General features: G+C 46.3%; 1 pseudogene; it reads left to right on the plus strand.

The window, feature by feature from the left end:
* Positions 1-12,674: 12,674 nt before the first annotated feature.
* Positions 12,675-16,652, plus strand: LOC147340613 (uncharacterized protein CXorf49 homolog; annotated as a pseudogene).
* Positions 16,653-18,442: the final 1,790 nt, after the last annotated feature.

The raw sequence follows: 18,442 nt of genomic DNA on the forward strand, positions 1-18,442 counted from the left end.
AAGCTTTAGACTCTCAACAAAGTGGGTATAAAGGAAATATACCTCGGCACAATAAAAGCCATATATGATAAGCCCACTATAGTGAAAAGCATTTTCTCTAAGATGAAGAGCAAGACAAGGATGCCCACTCTCACCACATTTATTCAACATGGTGTTACAAGTTCTAGCCACAGCAGTCAGACAAGAAAAATAAATAAGAGTGATCTCAGTTGGAAAGGAAGAAGTAAAACTGTCACTATTTGTAGATGACATGATGCTATATTTAAAATATTCTAAGGACACCATAAAAAAAATTACCAGAACTCATCAATGAGTTCACTAAAGTCTCAGGGTAAGAGATTTAATATATATAAATCTGTCACATTTATATACACTAACAGCAAACTATTGGAAAGGTAATTAAGAAAACTATCTCATTTACAATCACATCAAAAGGAATAAGACAGCCAAGATAAATTAGTTAAAGAGGTAAAAGATCTGTAGTTGAAAAACTATAAAACACTGATGAAAGAAATTAAAGACAACACAAATGAATGGAAAGATATACCCTGCTCACAGATTGGAATAATTAATATTGTTAATGTGACCATACTACCCAAAGCAATGTACAGATTCAATGCAATCCCTATCAAAATACCAATGGCATTTTCCACACAACTAGAGCAAATAATTCTAAAATTTGTATAGAAACACAAAAGACCCTGAATAGCCAAAACAATCTTTAGAAAGGTTCAGAACAAAACTGGAGGTACCACACTCCTTGGTTTCAAACTGTACTATAAAGCTACAGTAATCAAAACAGTATGGTACTGGCACAAGAACAGAATAGAGTCCAGAAATGAATGCACTCTTATTTGGTCAATTAGTCTATGGCAAGTGAGGCAAGAATATACAGTGGGGACAAGACTGCTACTTCAATAAATGTTGTTGGGAAAATTTGACAGCTACATGTAAAAGAATCATATTAGAGTACTTTCTCACACCATATAAAAATAAAGTCAAAATGGGTTAAAGACGTAAATGTAATACCTGAAATCATAAAAATTCTAGACGAAAACATAGGTAGTATGCTCTTTGACATTGGTCCTAGTAATATTGTTTTTCACTATGTCTCCTTAGGCAAGGGAAACAAAAGTAAAAATAAATAAGTAGGGCTACATCAAACTAAAACTCTTTTGTACAGTGAACCAAGCTATCAACAAAACTAAAAGGTTGCCTAATGAATGGAAGAAAATATTTGCAAATGATATATCTGACAATGGGTTAATATCTAAAATATACAAAGAACTCATATACCTCAAAATAAAAGAGGAAAAAAAAACAACCCTACTGAAAAATGGGCATAGGACCTGGACAGACATTTTTCGGGTGGCCAACAGGCGCATGAAAATATGGTCAACATCACTAATCATCAGGGAAATGCAAATGAAAACCACAGTGCAATATCTCCTCACACATGTCACAATGACTATTATCAAAAATACAAGAAACAAGTATTGGCAAGGACGTGGAGAAAAAGAACCCTCATGTGCTGTTGCTTAGAATGTAAATTCAGGCAGCCACTATGAAAAACAGTGTGGAGGCTTCTTTAAAAATTAAAAATAGAATTACTATATGATCCAGAAGTTCCAGTCCAAGCTATTTATCAAAAAAAAAACACACAAAAATACTAATTAAAAAATACATATCAACCCTTATGTTCATGGTAACGTCATTTAAAACAGCCAAGATATTGAAACAACTTAAATGCCCATCTATGGATGAATGGATAAAGAAGAGTGGTACATACCTATGACAGAATAGTACTCAGCCATAAAAAATAATGACATTCTGCCATTTGTGACAACATGGATTGACCTGGAGGGTTTTATGTTAAGTGAAATAAACAAGACAGAGAAAGAAAAATAGCATATAATTTCACTCATTTGTGGAATCTAAAAACAAGTGAAGAAATACAACAAAAGAGAGCTATATACACAGAAAACAAACAAGTGGTTTCCAGAAGAGAAAGGAGTAGGGGATGAAGGAAATAGATGAGGAAGATAAAGGGAACCAAATATGGGCACAATAAAGGACAAAAACAGCAAGGACCTAACAGAAGTAGAAGAGACTAAGAAGAGGTAAACTATACAAAAAAAAAAAAAGTCTAAATTACCCCAATATCCATGATGGTGGGATTATTCACCTAGAGCCAGACATCCTGGAGTGTGAAGTCAAGTGGGCCTTTGGAAGCAATATTACAAACAAAGCTAGTGGAGGTGATGGAATTCCACCTGAACTATTTCAAATCCTAAAAGATAATGCTGTTAAAGTCCTGCACTCAACATGCCAGCAAATTTGGAAAACTCAGCAATTGCCACAGAACTGGAAAAGGTCAGTTTTCATTCCAGTCTCAAAGAAGGGCAATGCCAAAGAATGTTCAAACTACCATACAATTGCGCTCATTTCACATGCTGGCAAAGTAATGCTCAAAATCCCACAAGCTAGGCTTCAACAGCACATGAACCAAGAACTTCCAGATGTACAAGCTAGATTTAGAAAAGGTAGAGGAACCAGAGATCAAATTGCCAACATCCATTGGATTGTAAAGAAAGCAAGAGAATTCCAGAAAAACATCTACTTCTACATCAATGACAACATTAAAGCCTTTGACTGTGTAGATCACAAAAAAACTGTGGAAAATTCTTAAAGACGTGGGAATACCAAACCCACATTATCTGCCTCCTAAGAAGCCTGTATGCAGGTCAAGAAGCAACAGTTAGAACTGGACATGGAACAACAGAGTGTCTTGAATTGGGAAAGGATTATGTCAAGGCTATATATTGTCACCCTGCTTATTTAACTCACATGCAAACTACATCATGCAAAATGCAGGGCTGGATGAATCATAAGCTGGAATCAAGATTGCCAGGAAAAATACCAAGAATGTCAGATATGCAGATGATATCACCCCAATGACAGAAAGCGAGGAGGAAATAAAGAGCCTCTTGATGAGGGTGAAATAGGAGAGTTAAAAAGGGTTCGGGATGGGGAACACATGTATACCTGTGATGGATTCATTTTGATATTTGGCAAAACTAATACAATTATGTAAAGTTTAAAAATAAAATAAAATTAGAAAAAAAAAAGCTGGCTTAAAACTCAGCATTCAAAAAGATCATGGCATCCGGTCCCATCACTTCATGCCAAATAGATGGGGAAAAAAATGGAAACAGCGGCAGATTTTCTTTCCTTGCACTCCAAAATCACTGCAGATGGTGACTGCCACCATGAAATTAAAAGATGATATCTCCTTGGAAGAAAGGCTATGACAAACCTAGACAGTGTATTAAAAAGCAGAGATATTACTTTGCCAACAAAGATCTGCATAATCAAAGCTATGGTTTTTCCAGTTGTCATGTATGGATGTGAGAGTTGTTCCATGAAGGTTGAGCACTGAAGAATTGATGCTTACAAACTATGGTGCTGGAGAAGAGTCTTGAGAGTCCCTTGGACATCAAGGAGATCAAACCAGTCAATCCTAAAGGAAATCAACCTTGAATATTCATTGGATGGACCGATGCTGAAGCTGAAGCTCCAATACTTTGGCCACCTGATGCAAAGAGCCAAGTCACTGGAAAAGAGGAGCCACAGGAAAAAAGAGCAGGAGGAGAAGGGGGCGACAGGGAATGAGATGGTCGGATGGCATCATTGACTTAATAGACATGAGTTTGAGCAAATTCAGGGAGACAGTGAAGGACAGGGAAGCCTGGTGTGCTGCATTCCATGGATCCTCAAAGAGTCGGAAACGACTTAGCCGCTAAACAAGAACAAGAGGTACAAACTTCCAGTTACTAAGTAAATGAATCATGGGTATGAAATGTACAGTGTAGGGAATATAGTCAATAAATATATGATATCTTCGTATTGTGACAGATGGTAGACTTATTGTGCCGATCATTTTGAAATGTATAGAGACACTGAATCACTGTATTGCGCACCGGAAACTAACATAGTGCTGTTGGTCTAATATACCTCAAACACAAACAAATTCATAGAAAAAGATCAGATTTGTGGCTATCAGAGGCAAGGGTGGGAACAGAGGGGATGGGATAAATGCAGTCAACACTTACCAACTTCCAGTTATAAGATTAATAAGTACTAGGGATGTAATCAGAGAAGGCAATGGCACCCCACTCCAGTACTCTTGCCTGGAAAATCCCGTGGATGGAGGCGCCTGGTAGGCTGCAGTCCATGGGGTCGCTAAGAGTCAGACACGACTGAGGGACTTCACTTTCACTTTTCACTTTCATGCATTGGAGGAGGAAATGGCAACCCACTCCAGTGTTCTTGCCTGGAGAATCCCAGGGACGGCGGGGCCTGGTGGGCTGCCGTCTATGGGGTCGCACAGAGTCGGACACGACTGAAGCAACTTAGCAGCAGCAGTAGCAACAGCAGCAGGGATGTAATATACAACATGATTAATACAGTTGTATATTGTATTATAACGACCTTATATATGAGAGTTAAGAAAGTAAATCCTAAGAGTTTTCATCAAAAGAAAAAAATTTTTTCTATTTCTTTTATTTTGTATCTATATGAGATGATGAATGTTCACTAAACTTATTATACTATAGTAATCATTACAGGATGTATGTAAATAAATCTTATGATTAATATACCTTAAACTTATATAGTGCTGTATGTCAATTATATCTCAATAAAACTGAAAGAAAAAATAAAGGAAAAATGGATCATATTTTTAAGTGTAGAACATAAAGCTATAATATTTTTAGAAGAAAACAGAAAATTTCATGACTTGTGGACACATGAAGAATTCTTAGACATTACACCAAAAGCATGAACAATAAGAAATTGTAAGGGGGACTTCCCTGGGGGTCCACTGGTTAAGATTTTGCCTTCCAATGCAGGGGGTGTGGGTTCAATCTCTGGTTGTGGAGCTAAGATCCCTCATTCCTCATGGCAAAAAAACAAAAACAAAAACAAACAGCATTATTGTAACAAATCCAATAAAGACTTTAAAAATGGTCCACATCAATAAATAAATAAAATTTAAAAGAGAAATCATAAGGAAACAAGGTGCTACATTTTATCTCATCATAATTTAAAACGTTTATTCTGAGAAAGCTTATTAAGAGAATGAAAAGATGAACAGATATTCACAATGAAGTCTTTGTAAATTACACATCCAACTAAGATCCAAAACACACAGCATATATGAAGAACTCTCAAAACTCAACAATAAGAAAATTAACAGCTAAATTAAAAAGCAAGCAAAGGACCGAACAGACAATGCACCGAAGAGGACATAAGAATGGCAAATAAACACAAAAAACACACAAAATAATGTTTAAAATCATTAGCTGTTGCTGCTGCTGCTGCCGCTGCTGCTAAGTCGCTTCAGTCGTGTCCGACTCTGTTCGACCCCATAGACAGCAGCCCACCAAGCTCCCCTGTCCCTGGGATTCTCCAGGCAAGAACACTGGAGTGGGTTGCCATTTCCTTCTCCAATGCATGAAAGTGAAAAGTGAAAGTGAAGTTGCTCAGTCGTGTCCGACTCCCAGCGACCCCATAACTGTAGCCTACCAGGCTCCTCCATCCATGGATTTTCCAGACAAGAGTACTGGAGTGGGGTACCATTGCCTTCTCTGCATTAGCTGTTAGGAAACTGCAAATTAAAACCACAGATACCACTACATACCTATTAGAATAGCTGTAGTTTAAAAAAAAAAAAAAACTGACAATATCAAAGTGCTGGAGAGAATCTGAAGCAAATGGAATGTTCATATATTGATGGAGGGAATGCAGAATAATACAGTTACTCTGGAAGACATTTTGCCAATTTCTTTGAAAGGTAAATATACACTTGGTTTCCCCAAGTGGCTCAGTAGTAAAGAATCCGCCTGCCAATGCAGGAGACGCCAGAGACACAAGGTTCAATCCCTGGGTTGGGAAGATCCCCTGGAGGAGGAAATGGCAACCCACTCCAGTATTCTTGTCAGGATGATCCCATGAACAGAGGAGCCTGGCGAACAGTCCATGGGGTCACAAAGAGTCAGATGTGACTGAGCGACTAAGCACACACACTTAGTACATGAGGCATCAGTCCCCTCCTGGGTGCTTGCCCTAGAGAAATGAAAACTTAGGTTTACAAAAACACCTGTGCGTGAATGTTCATGCCAATCTTATTCATAATCTCTAAAAACTGAAAGCAGCCAAGATGTCTTCCAACGGATGAATGGATTAAACAGCCTCTGGTACATCCATGAAGAGGATACAGTTGATATATCCACAGACTGGATGAATCACAAATGCATTATGCTAAATGAAAGAGGCCCATCTCAAAACGTATGATTATGTTTGTTTAACATTATGGAAAAGGTAAAACTGTAAGGACAGGGAATAGATTACTGGTTATCAGAGGTCTGGGATGGAGGGCATGGTTTGACTACAAAGGGCAGAAGAGGGATTTTGGGGGATGATAAAACTCTTTTATACCCTGATTATTGTGATAGTTACATGAATTTATTCATGTGTTAAAATTCATGGTGCTGAAAACAAAAAAAATGTAATTTCAGTATAATAATTTCAAGGATATTATTTAAAATGTTAATGAGTCACATATAGAGAATTAGGAAACAAAATAGCATTCAAAATAACACCACCCATCTCAAAAGTGACACGAGGGAAGTTACAAACCTTTAGATCAATGCCTTTAAAAAATCTTGGTGAAATTTTCAGCCTGAAATTATAAAACAAGCTGTCAAATAAGTGTAAAGCAAAGACAAACCCTGCTCATGCAAAATCTCAAAAGAAATCATTTCCCATGTACCTTTTCTCAGGAAGCTCCTGGAGGCTATGTCGCATCAAAAACATTGTAGTAGCAGAAAAAAAGGAGGGGGCAGTTCCAGTAAACAGAATATCTCATTTGCTACTGCTGCTAAGCCGCTTCAGTCATGTCCGTCTCTCTACGACCCCATAGACGGCAGCCCATCAGGTTTCCGTCCCTGGGATTCTCCAGGCAAGAACACTGGAGTGGGTTGCCATTTCCTTCTCCAATGCAGGAAAGTGAAAAGTGAAAGTGAAGTCGCTCAGTCATGTCAGACTCTTATCGACCCCATGGACTGCAGCCCGGACTGCAGCCCACCAGTCTCCTTCATCCATGGGATTTTCCAGGCAAGAGTACTGGAGTGGGATGCCATTGCCTTCTCTGAATATCTCACTTAGGGCCTAGGCAAAGGAATGTTCTAGATCAATGCAGCACCCTTAGCAATGAGTAAACTTTGGAATACCAATTAACAAAATGATCTCCAAGACCAAAGGAGTGAATATGTGAAGATTTGGAAAATACCACTGATAAGCCTATGACAGAAATATTAAGTTCCTTTAGGGCAGGAACTTACTGTGTCTTGTTCACTGTTGTGGTCTGAGGTCTTGGAAGAGTATCTGGCACATGGAAAGCATTCAGTAAAGATTTATTAAGTGAAAAAGAAAAGGGAGGAAGAGTAAATGGGAGTAGAGGAACTTGATGCAGTGAGTATACACAGCTCTTTTCAAGAAGTTTTCTAGAAAGCTGATCTTAGAAACGTGGGATAGCTGAAAGAAAAATGGGCTAAGAAGAGAGTTTTTAATTTAGGAGAAATGACATGACTATATGCTGATAGAAATGATCTTCAAAAGAGGAAAACATTTAGGTGGGAGGAAGAAAGATTTCTTCCGATTACCCTATAGTCTCAGGGAAATGGGAGACAAGGCCATTAGGTGACAGTGAAGATACTCCCCAGTATCTTCAACATTTCTAGATGTTCCTCTTACCTTCTTTCTTCTAACAGAAAGCTGGCTGGTCTCTAAGATATTCACTTTCCTTGAAGCTTTTGAAAGTGGTACTGTCATCTCACACACCTCCACCAATATCGAACTAATACTTCTGTAGGATTTAGATCCTTTTTAAGTTATTGAGATTAGTTTCATTGCCTTCAATATATTCTATCTTGGAGAATGATCTATGTGAAATTGAAAAGAATGTGCATTCCACTATTGTTGAATGAAATGTTTTATAGATGCCAGTTATCTTGAGTTAATAGGGAATGCAGTTCAAGTCTCCTTGGTAATCGTCTATCAATTAGTTAGAGTAGAATATTAAAGGCTCCAGATATAATTGTTGAATGTCCTAGTTCTCACTTGGATTCTGTCAAGTTTTGTTACGTGTATTTCGAGGCTCTGTTGCTATGTGCATAAAGCTTAAAATTGTCATGTTTCCCTAATCAAGGGATCCTTTTATCACTATAAAATGTTCAATGATGTCTCTAGTAACACTTTCTGCCTGAAAAGTCTGCTTTCTCTGAAATTGTTATGGATACAACAGGAGTCTTTGAATGCTTAATTCTAGTATATTTTTTCTACCCTTTTATTCTGAAAAGATTATGTCATTAATTTGAAAGTATACCCACTGTCAAGAGAATAAGCTTGAACCTGGTTCTTACATCAAGTGGACAATTATTGCCTTTTGATTTGAGTGTTTAATAAATTCATAATATAGTTAGATTTATGTGTTTTGCTATGAGTTTTATACATTTTTCATGTCTTTCTGTTCCTCTAATCCTCTATCACTACAATCATTTGAGTTAAATAGATATGTTCCAGTGCCACTTGGTTCCCCTGTTCCAGAGCTTACCAGCTGAGGTCTCAGAGCTTGCAGGTGGCCCTTCCCTCTCTAGCAAGAGCTAGCATGTGCCCTGTGCTGGTAGATGCTACAGAGTCTGCTCCCCCACAAAGCAACAGATGCCTCTCCCAGGGAAATCCCTCATCTCTTCTCCATAAATACACTGGGGATTTGCTGAGCCTGATAAGAGGAAAAAGAAATGATACACCAAGGGAGTTGCAATAAATAGCTAGCCTGTCCTGGCAGGAGCAGGACAATATCCCTGGGGCAGGATTTTGAGGGTGCTGGATCAAGGGGACTGGAATATAAGATCGGATAAGCAAGTTGTACTGAGTGGAGATGCTCTATCATGCCATGGGATTTAACACACTGGCAAGGAGTCCAGGAGATGGAAGAAATTCACTGCCAGACTGGTCCTTTGAAGCTTTGAGAAAGTGATGGCCCATACAGAGAGAAGTGGAAATGCCGCCTTGGACTGGCAGATGGCACAGGAAGGAACAAAAAGGTTGAGTGATGCAGACATGCTAGAATGGATAGGAAAGGTGAGGCCAGTCACGTGACCTGATGGTTATGTCCCACTGTAGGGCTGAGAGGGCTCATCACTCACCAAAGCCATCAGGAGTGTTCTAGTGAGAGGGGCCCCAGCATCACTAAGAAGCTTGGTGGTTGTGCCCTTCTGCAGGCCAGTGCTGATGATGGAAGAAAAGTGGTCCCGCCCTGGGCTCATTACCACCCATGGGAACCAAGGAACTCTGATGTAATAGAGGGCAGCTCTTAATCAAGACATGCCAGCGGAACACATTTCCAGTAATGACCAGCAAGGTCAGAGGGGCAGTCAAGGGTGCCTGCTTGACAGGGATAAAGCTCAGAAGATGGCTCAGACAGCATGGCTCCCTATGGGTAACTATAGCCAGATACAGGCAAGAATGCAAGAGAAGGAGGGCAGTTGTCCCACTAAAAAGCCATGATCTCTTGCTCAGTTCCTGGTCCTGAGCCAACTTAGAGACTGGCCCCACTGAAGAGGTGGATGAGTCCTGAGGAGGAAGGATCCAGAAACAAGGCAGTGGGTTATATCCTTTCCTAAAGAGAACGACTGCCATTTCTCAGGTGACAGTACACTGAGGCTGGAAAAATATACAAACACTTCTACTACTACTGAACACAGGATATGAGCTGACATTGATCCCAGAGGCCCAAAGTGTCACGATGGCGCCCCGTTAGAATGTGGCTTATGAGGTGCTGGCATTAAAAGGAGTTGGGAAATAGAGACCAGATCACAGTGAGCTGACTGGGTCCCTGGACCGACACAGTGGTCATTTCTCCAGTGCCCAAGGTGATAATTCTAAGTGATGTACTTGGCAGTTGGACCAATGAGCCTCACATTGGATCATTGGTTTGTGGGGTACGAGCTATCACCTTATGAAGGCCAAGAGGAACCTCTGACACTGGCTCCCACCCCAGGACAAGAGAGCAAGTCAAAACCAGTGTCGGATCCTGGTGAGGATAGAGGGGTAAATTAGAGATCAGGGACATCATTGGAGATGTATGGGATGCAAGGAAAGAGGAGGTAGGAGAGCCACAGGGATGAAGAGGGTGGAGGTGGTGAGAAGAAGTTTTAGCATTCTCTCTATGGGGGAGGGAGGAAGGGAATGGAAATGGTGAAAGGGAGGACAGAGGCTTCCACTGGATCCACCAGTAATGTTTCCTAGGGAACTGGTGGATGCAGGAGATTTTGCTTTCTGCTTCCTTATCCATTTGAGCATGTCTGAAACAGCACACCATGACCTTAAAAGTCCCTGGGAGAAGTGGGAGAGGGCGGTATCCACACACAGGCAGGAACCATGGTGGGAGGGGCATGCTTGAGGAGGAGGATTGAAGATTTACAATTTGCCCAATCTCCTCTGCTCTGTAACCTTCTCCAGCAGGGCCAGCTTCTCAGGTGCAGACCCAGAGAAATTGGGCCTTTGACTTAAACAGAAAAGAGGGGTTCAGGCACCCCAGGCTTCTCCAGGAGGTTAGCCAGAGAGGGATGCAGGAGGGAGAGGTGACTGAAGACAGAGGAGTATGAATGGGAAAGAGAGGGAGGAAGGTAGGAGGAAATGGAGGATTGGTTGTTGGAGTAGGGGTTGGGTGGCATACAAGGGAAAAATTCTAACACTCCAGGGCCTAAATTCTAACACTCCTTGGCTTTTCCAAGGGAAAGACCAGTTCCCAGACATGAGGGAAGCTAGGAATCTCCAGTTTCAGGAAAATCTGAGAGACACCTGGTAATCCACACCCACTGCTACCGGCACTGGTAGGCCTTGGTTGTGCTTCCTTCTGGACATTGAAAACATACCCGTACATACACTTATATGACTTCTCAAATGTTAGATACAGTTGACTGTGTGTGTGTTTCAAGTTACCAGTGTGAATCCAACTCCATAATTCAGCTACTTGTAGCATGCAGTCAGGAGGATGCTTTTGAAATCTGTGCATGGGGCCTGATGTGTTCCTTTGGACTGCCAGGTTTTAATCCGCTGGATGTGACGCCACATTGCATTCATCCATCTCCATATTGATGGGAATTTGGAGTCTTCCCAGTTTTTCCCATCACAAACATGTGTTCTTGTGCACTACAGGTAATAGCCATGTCCCTAGAAGATGCACCAGGCAGCAGACTTGCCTGAACATAGAGGAAATAGCATTTCATTTTTACTTTCATTTTTAAGGTCTTTGGCTCAAAGCAAGGACTCTGGAACCAGATTGCCTGGTTTCAATCCTGCCATTGATCCAGACGAGCCAAATGACCTTGGGCCAGTAGCTAAACCTCTTGTAGCTGTTTCCTGTAAGAGGCCAGTAATAGTGGGTACTTAAGTCCTAGGATTGGCACAAAGATGCATTACTATTTAGCTACAGTGCTTAAAGTAGAAGCACTGTAGAAGAGTAGAAGCACTTTTAAAAGAGTGCCAGGAACAGAGTCAATGCTGTATACCATTGCTTTTCCTGGATTCTGCCAAATTATCCACCCAAATGGTTCTTTTCAACACCACAGTAGGGGCTGGCTCCTAACGTCTCCCACCTCTGAATGGTTAACCTCTTTGAAGATCACAAACCTAGAGTGTGAAAACCGATTTGTGGTTTTAGTTTGCACCACCAGGAGTATCAGAAATGAGCATCTTTTGCAGTGTGTACTGGCCAATGGAATTCCCTCTTCTTTAAATTGCTTCGGAGTGGAGGAGGAGCTGAGGGAGTGGGGCCAAGCCCAGCCTATCCCCAGATCCACCTGCAAATAATGTTTGCTGAGAACACAGGCCCAGGACGATCTGATCACCTATCTAATAGAACAGTTGAATCAGACCGTTTAAGCAGTAAATAGGACACTCTTCGGAGAAGGCAATGGCACCCCACTCCAGTACTCTTGCCTGGAAAATCCCATGGATGGAGGAGCCTGGTAGGCTGCAGTCCATGGGGTCGCGAAGAGTCGGACACGACTGAGCGACTTCACTTTCACTTTTCACTTTCCTGCATTGGAGAAGGAAATGGCAACCCACTCCAGTGTTCTTGCCTGGAGAATCCCAGGGATGGTGGAGCCTGGTGGCTGCCGTCTATGGGGTCACACAGAGTCGGACACGACTGAAGTGACTTAGCAGCAGCAGCAGGACACTCTTTGCTTTCTGGCCATTTATGGAGAAAGTACACCTACCACTGATCACTGATCACTGCCTGTGGAATTCTTTTGCCTGTTCTCCCACTGGGTTGTAAGGCTCGCGGTGGAAGGGAGGATGGCAAATGCTTTCAGCATGTTCTAGGCGCCTAGCGCCTCCGTCCTGACATTTCATCCTCACCTCCCAGGAGACCAGCACCCTCAGTACCCTCCTGCCTCCCGCTCCACCCACTTTGTACACAGTCAGGGCTCAGGGTTGTGTCTCTAACTGGAAAGGGGAGGTGGGACAGGAGGAGGTGGGACGAGAGGCTTGACAGAGGTACACCCACAGCATGACCTTCACCCGCCAACTCGCCAACTGCCGGCATGGCTTTTGGGCTTGGCAACAAACCAGAGGAGGCCCTTGACCCCATTGGTTATGCCTCGAGGGGGCAGGCCAACAAGGCGCGTGCTGGTTGGTGGAAACCAGACCAATGAGGAGGCAGTGGCACAGCCGTCCCAGACATGCTGAAAGCCTCGCGTCATTTGCGGCGACCTCCTGCGTGCAGTGCCTGTGGTGCTTGATGGCGCGCTCCAGACGCTGCCCGCCTCACCTGCCCTGACTGCCGCCACCAGCACCACCACTGCCACCGTGACCTGGGTGATAAATCGTCCCCGCCCCAGTTCCGGGGGCCACCCAGATCGTGACATGAGCTCCCGGGATGATGAGGTGTCTGTTTGGGGAGCAGGTTTTGGCCCACTGGGCAGGGAGCAGACCAGCGTCCATTAGGCCGGTTCCGCAGCCCCACGGGGATCCAGACTGGGCCCCAAGCCGGGGGCACCGCGAAGCGGCGAGGGTGAGGGCGGAGGTGGCTTCCCAGACCCTGAGGGCTTCGAGTCAGAGCAGGAGGTGCTGGAAGCCGGAGGGCTGGTGCTGTGGGACCGCGAAGGCTGGCCTGGCTCCCCGGCTGACGACAAGGGGGACACCCTGGAGCTGGCTGACGAGATGGTGGCGGCCATGCTGCGGCACCTGAGCGACCTGGACGTGCTGGGCGTCGGCAGATACCCGTTCCCAGAGAGCTACACTGTCAGTGAAGTGTCCGCCTTGTGGGCTGACCTCGAGGCGGGTCCCGGCGGTCGAGGCGTGGCCGCCCAGAGTAGTGGGGAAGTGGTGCCGGTTGTGGCCTGCCCTCTCCAGGTCGGTGGGCCCAAGGTGGGCCGGGCCTGGAGGAACCCTAAGAGAGGCACTAAGAGTAGGTTGAACGTGGCTGTGGATCACCAGTGGCCCCCCGTGGAAGGCTCGGCTGGGCTGCTGTCTGACCTCGAGTCCTTTGATGAATTCAGTGAGATAGAGCTAATGAGGGTGAGCATGTATCCCAAAGAAGGAGGCCAGGCCAAGCTCAACAGCCCCGAGGATCCCGGGGACACACCCAGACACTCGAATGTCCAAGGCAGGGAGAATCTCCTTAACGTGCCAGGCACTCTCGTATGCTTGGCTCTGCGAGGACTCACTTCAGTTGTGGAAAGGCAGGGCAAGCAGGGGCCCAGGAGAAGAAAAAAATCCCTCGGGGGAGCCTCCAAACCTGCCCTGGGGGAACCTTCCCTTCCTGGGGGCAGGGAATCTCTGCCACTCCCCTGGAACCGGCCACCTTCCCCCAAGTCTTTGGCATCCTGCTGCTTGGGAGGTCCAAGAGTTATACCTTGGTCCCTTCGGGAACCAAAGAGTCCAAGCACGTGGGCGCTGGGAAGAAATCCTTGGTTCGGGCAGGTGGGGCAGGTGGTGTCTGCGCTGGCGATGGCGGGAGAAGACAACGACCCAAATAGAGACCCAGTCCCAAAGGGCCAAGTGAGTAGGCCAGGCCCCTCCTCTCTCCCCACTATTTCCCCTCCCACCCTCCCCAGGACACACGTCTTCACCTGTGCTTCCTCTGTCCATCCCTCAGGGGTCGCCATTGGGTGCCCTTCCGTCAGTGGGTCATTAGGATGCCAGATTGGGGTCCTTTTACTAGGGACAAACGTTAAGGTAGCTCTTCGGGTGTGCTAGGTTTGGTTCTCCACCCTTGGCCTATTTCCAGCCTCCTCCACGAGGCTGGGACTGGAGTGGAAAGGAGGGCTGGTAGTCTAATTGGGTCAAGGGGACCCGTTAAAAGCTTCATAGAGCTTCAGTGTTTAGACACAGCACTTTCCTGAATCCTACTTCCTAGCTGTTCCCCAAACCTTCTTTGCAGGGGCCCCAGCTTTCTCAGTGCCACACTGTTGTCCCCGTCTCAGCTCTGCCTGCTGGCCTGGGGCTGACTAACGGAGAATGTGCTAAAGAGATCAGCCTTTCAATTCTCTTCCCAAGCCCGTGTCTCAACCTGGTCCCACATCACATGTGCGTGCGCACACACACACACACATCCTTAGTCCAGATCGGTGAGAGACCTTTGTTTTAGCTGCCCACTCACAGGCCATGGCCATCTTGTCCATGGGTGCATCATGGAGAACCAAGCTGTGGCGACCTCAACATCAGAGGCCTGCAGGATCCAGGAAACTCAGAGCCCATGGCCCTGAACTGACGAGAAGTCATGCCCAGAGGGCCTGAACCCTCAGGTGAGTGTCCTGGGTTTTGATATGGGGGCAGGGTGAGGGCAGAAACCTCTTCTCTCTGTCTGTCTCTCTCTCTCTCTGCTGGGGGCTCAGCCTTGCTCCCAGGCAGCTTCTCCCATGGGAAACAGGGTGTCAACAGGCCTGGCCCCATCATCCTCTGTATGCGGTTTGTTTGGCAGAGGTGATTGGTGGCATTGCCCCAACAGCTATTCCGGGTGCAGACCTGCAGGTTAATAGCCTTTTCTGTGAAGTGCTGTTGGCCCACATTGCTCTGCCAGGTGCTGGCTGTGGCTACAGCTTTGGGAAGCTTGAACCCAGAACCATGGGATTTTCAAACCACAGTGGTGAAAATGCTGCCCCTGGGGAACAGGGGAATCAGGCCCAGAGAGAAGGTTTCTGCTGCTGGGCAGAGCAGGGGAGGCCTGTTGCCAGCACAGAGGGGTGCTGCCTCACCTTGCGTTAGACCTTGCTTGGCCCTTTCCACCTCACTGGGAGCCTGGGAAGCTGGATTGGGTGCCCTTTCCCTCTCAGGTGACCAGGAACCAACTGACCATTCCCCGAGACTGGAAAGGAAGCAGCAGCCACCCGGAAGGCAGGGCTGTCTTCGAGTAATACTTCCTCTGGTTCCTGGAAATGCACACCAAAACCCCATGGTGGGATCTGGATCCAAGTTCAACGGACATATGTAAGGGCCCCCCTCCCTCATCCCCATCCCACACCCCACAGAGGGGGCCCACCTCCTTTCCACTGAGGAAAGTCTTTCCCTTGCCAGTCTGGACACCTGGCTTTGGGATGGAGGGCCCGGGGGAGAGGAGAGGAGAAGGAGAGGGGAGGCGGGTGTATACTAACCATTTCTCTTCCTCCTGTGTCTGCTGCCCTAGTGTCTGGTGCTACAGAGAGAAATAGACGACCTTAAAGAGCAACTTGGTATGAGGAACCAGGGACAGAGAGCAGCGGGTTCTTAGTGCAGAAGCTGGGTGGGCTGCCGGTGCAGGAGGCCTTGCAGGGATCAGCATTCCTGTGGGGAGGAGAACCTAGCAAGCCTGATCCTGGAGCCTGCTGTGCATGTTCAGCTGAGCGTGTGGACAAGTAGCAAAGTACTGTGTGGGCTCCAAGCACACTCTGCCAGCCAGACGAATCCTAGAGAGTTCCTTCTGATTGGGTTTGTAGAGATGCCTTGTTGATCCTTCCCTTTAACTGATTCTTGGTGTGGCCTCTAAGGTTCTTGTTGGATTGTTTGTTTGCATGGTTTGGGTGTGGCCCCAAGCTTGAGAGCTGCTGGCACATTTTGTTTCCTTTTTGGAAAGGGCTCCACATTTAATTCAGGTGGTAGGGAGTGATCAGGCCCAGAGCTCTTTGCATCAGAGCTAGGAGGGGAGTGGGTTTCAGGTTTCAGGGCCAGGAGGTTCCCCACGGGGACAGGGGGACAGGCTTCTATATCCCCTCTGGTGCGCCTGCTTATGCCTCTCCCTGTTGCAGCCTCCATGCAGCACCTGGCTGACAAGTTCCAGGTCCTTTGAAGTGAGTGTTACACACACCATACCCCTTCCCACAGTCCTGGCTGTTGAGCAGGGCTGTGGGCTGGCCCTGGCTTGAGTCTGTTCCCTGACTGCTGTTTCACAGGTTGAGCCCAGCATCTTCCTGCAAGAGGAGCAGCTGTTACTTTGGGGCCGGCGAGCTGTGGCCAAGCTTGTTCCCTCCTGTTCTGCGTCCACCAGGGCATCCTCTCCCCCTTGCTTTGCCCCCTCTCTGCCCCAGTTTCACAGCAGTTTTTGATTAAAGGACTTCTCGTGTTCTGTCCTCTCTCTGGGGGGTAGGGGTTGGGGGAGTGGGGCGAGGCCTGGGGAGCTGATGTGGGGAGCTGCCCCACATCAGAGCCTGTTCAAGAACAGTACCTCTGCCATCCTGTGGTGGGGACTCTGGGTCAGCCTCTGCTACCATCCAGGCCATCAGGCCAGGGGAGCGTCCCCAGTCTGTGTTCTGTGTGGGCTCTGTCTGGCCACGTTGCCACATCCTCCCTTTCCCCTGAAGGTCCTCTTACAGTTCTCTAAACACCCTCCTCTGGGATTTGGCGGTTCCCATTCACCACTGCCATTCTGCCTCCCCATCAGAAGGAACTCAGGACCACTTCACAGAGCTCCGATCCATCCCCTTTCTCTCACTGTTCTCATTGTCCTGCTTGCCCTGACCACTCGGCTTTCCTATCAGAGCACCCTTGATCCCTCCCCTGACTTTCCATTGGTGACCTTGCCTGCACGTGTACTTCAGCAGGTGGAAACAGGCACAGGTGTGCTCATCTTCCCCCTTCCCGGGTCCTGCCCTCTCAATGGAGTCCCTACCCTGCCCCCATTCCCCAGTGCCGCCTTGCATGCAGGAACCTGCACACTGTCCTCCTCTCCTCTTTAGCCCTCACCCCTGAGCCTCAGGTACCAATACTTGTGCTTCTCCTTCCTTGGGTTCAGCAAAGGGCTTGAAGATAGAGCCTGGACCCAGTGAGCTGGGGACCAAGAGGGATGGTACAGGGAACACAGGAGGAAAGTTCAGGGTAGTCGCTGAGATGGAGGTCAGGAGAGGCGTCTGGTGCCAACCTGGGGCAGAGTGCACCCTGGCAGCTAGGGGTGGATGGTCCAGTCCTTGGAGCTTTCACATCCTCTCTGCCCTAGTCGTCTTGCCAGCCTACCCTCCTCCAGCCTGGTTGTCTCTCTACCCTTGAGTGGAAATGGGCCCATCAGGCTCTATGGCAGGTGAGGTTGGTAGGTCTGTGTTCTTACAAGGTCGCCATCAAATACTGTTCCACCAGTCCCGTGACAGATTTTCCTGCAAAATTATACTTCCCGGAGTGTCCCAGCTCAGTCTCCCAGACTACTTGTTAGGGCACACATGATTGAGTCTGAAATCCATGTTCAGTTTCTGCCTCACTGGGATTTGGGGAGCACTTCCTTCTCTCAGCCAGGACCCCAGGGCTGTGCCAGCCTGAGACTCAGAGGGAAACATTTGGTTTGAGTGAAGTGAGGGTAAGTTCTGCCTGACTCCCTAAAGGCCAGTGTTTTATTACACAATAAGTGGTATGATGGTAGGTAGCACATTCAAAGTTGGTGCCTGGGCATCTGTGTGTGTGAATAAGTCATCAGGGATAATAATGCCTCTTGAAGCAGAAAGATGTGATTTGAGGAGTAATGGAAGTAGAGACCGGTCCAGATGCTGTAAGGCATTGAGCTGAAGCAAGGGTTGGACCTCCTTTATTCAGGGGTGTCGTCACATTCCCCAAACATAGGAGGGGGTGGTGCGTGAGTCACCAAACCACAGGACAGGGTGTTGGAACTCCCAAAATGTTGGATTCGCTGGAGGAGCCTCTGGATCCTACCTTGCCATTCTATGTTATAAGCCAACTGCTGAGCGTGTGGATGAATGAAAATGGGAAGGGTGGCTCCGGAGAGTACCAGAAACATGGATGCTCATCTTAGAAACAGGAGACCACCCAACATAAGTTACTTGTGGGGAGTTAGGGGTGACTGCAGCTGAACAATGGGGAGCACTTGGGTCCACCCTTCCCTCATATTCTCACC

The sequence above is a fragment of the Bos grunniens genome, chromosome X, assembly GCF_055505025.1.
Source record: "Bos grunniens cultivar Pamir isolate PY7600 chromosome X, Bosgru_T2T1.0, whole genome shotgun sequence".
Lineage (NCBI taxonomy): Eukaryota > Metazoa > Chordata > Mammalia > Artiodactyla > Bovidae > Bos > Bos grunniens.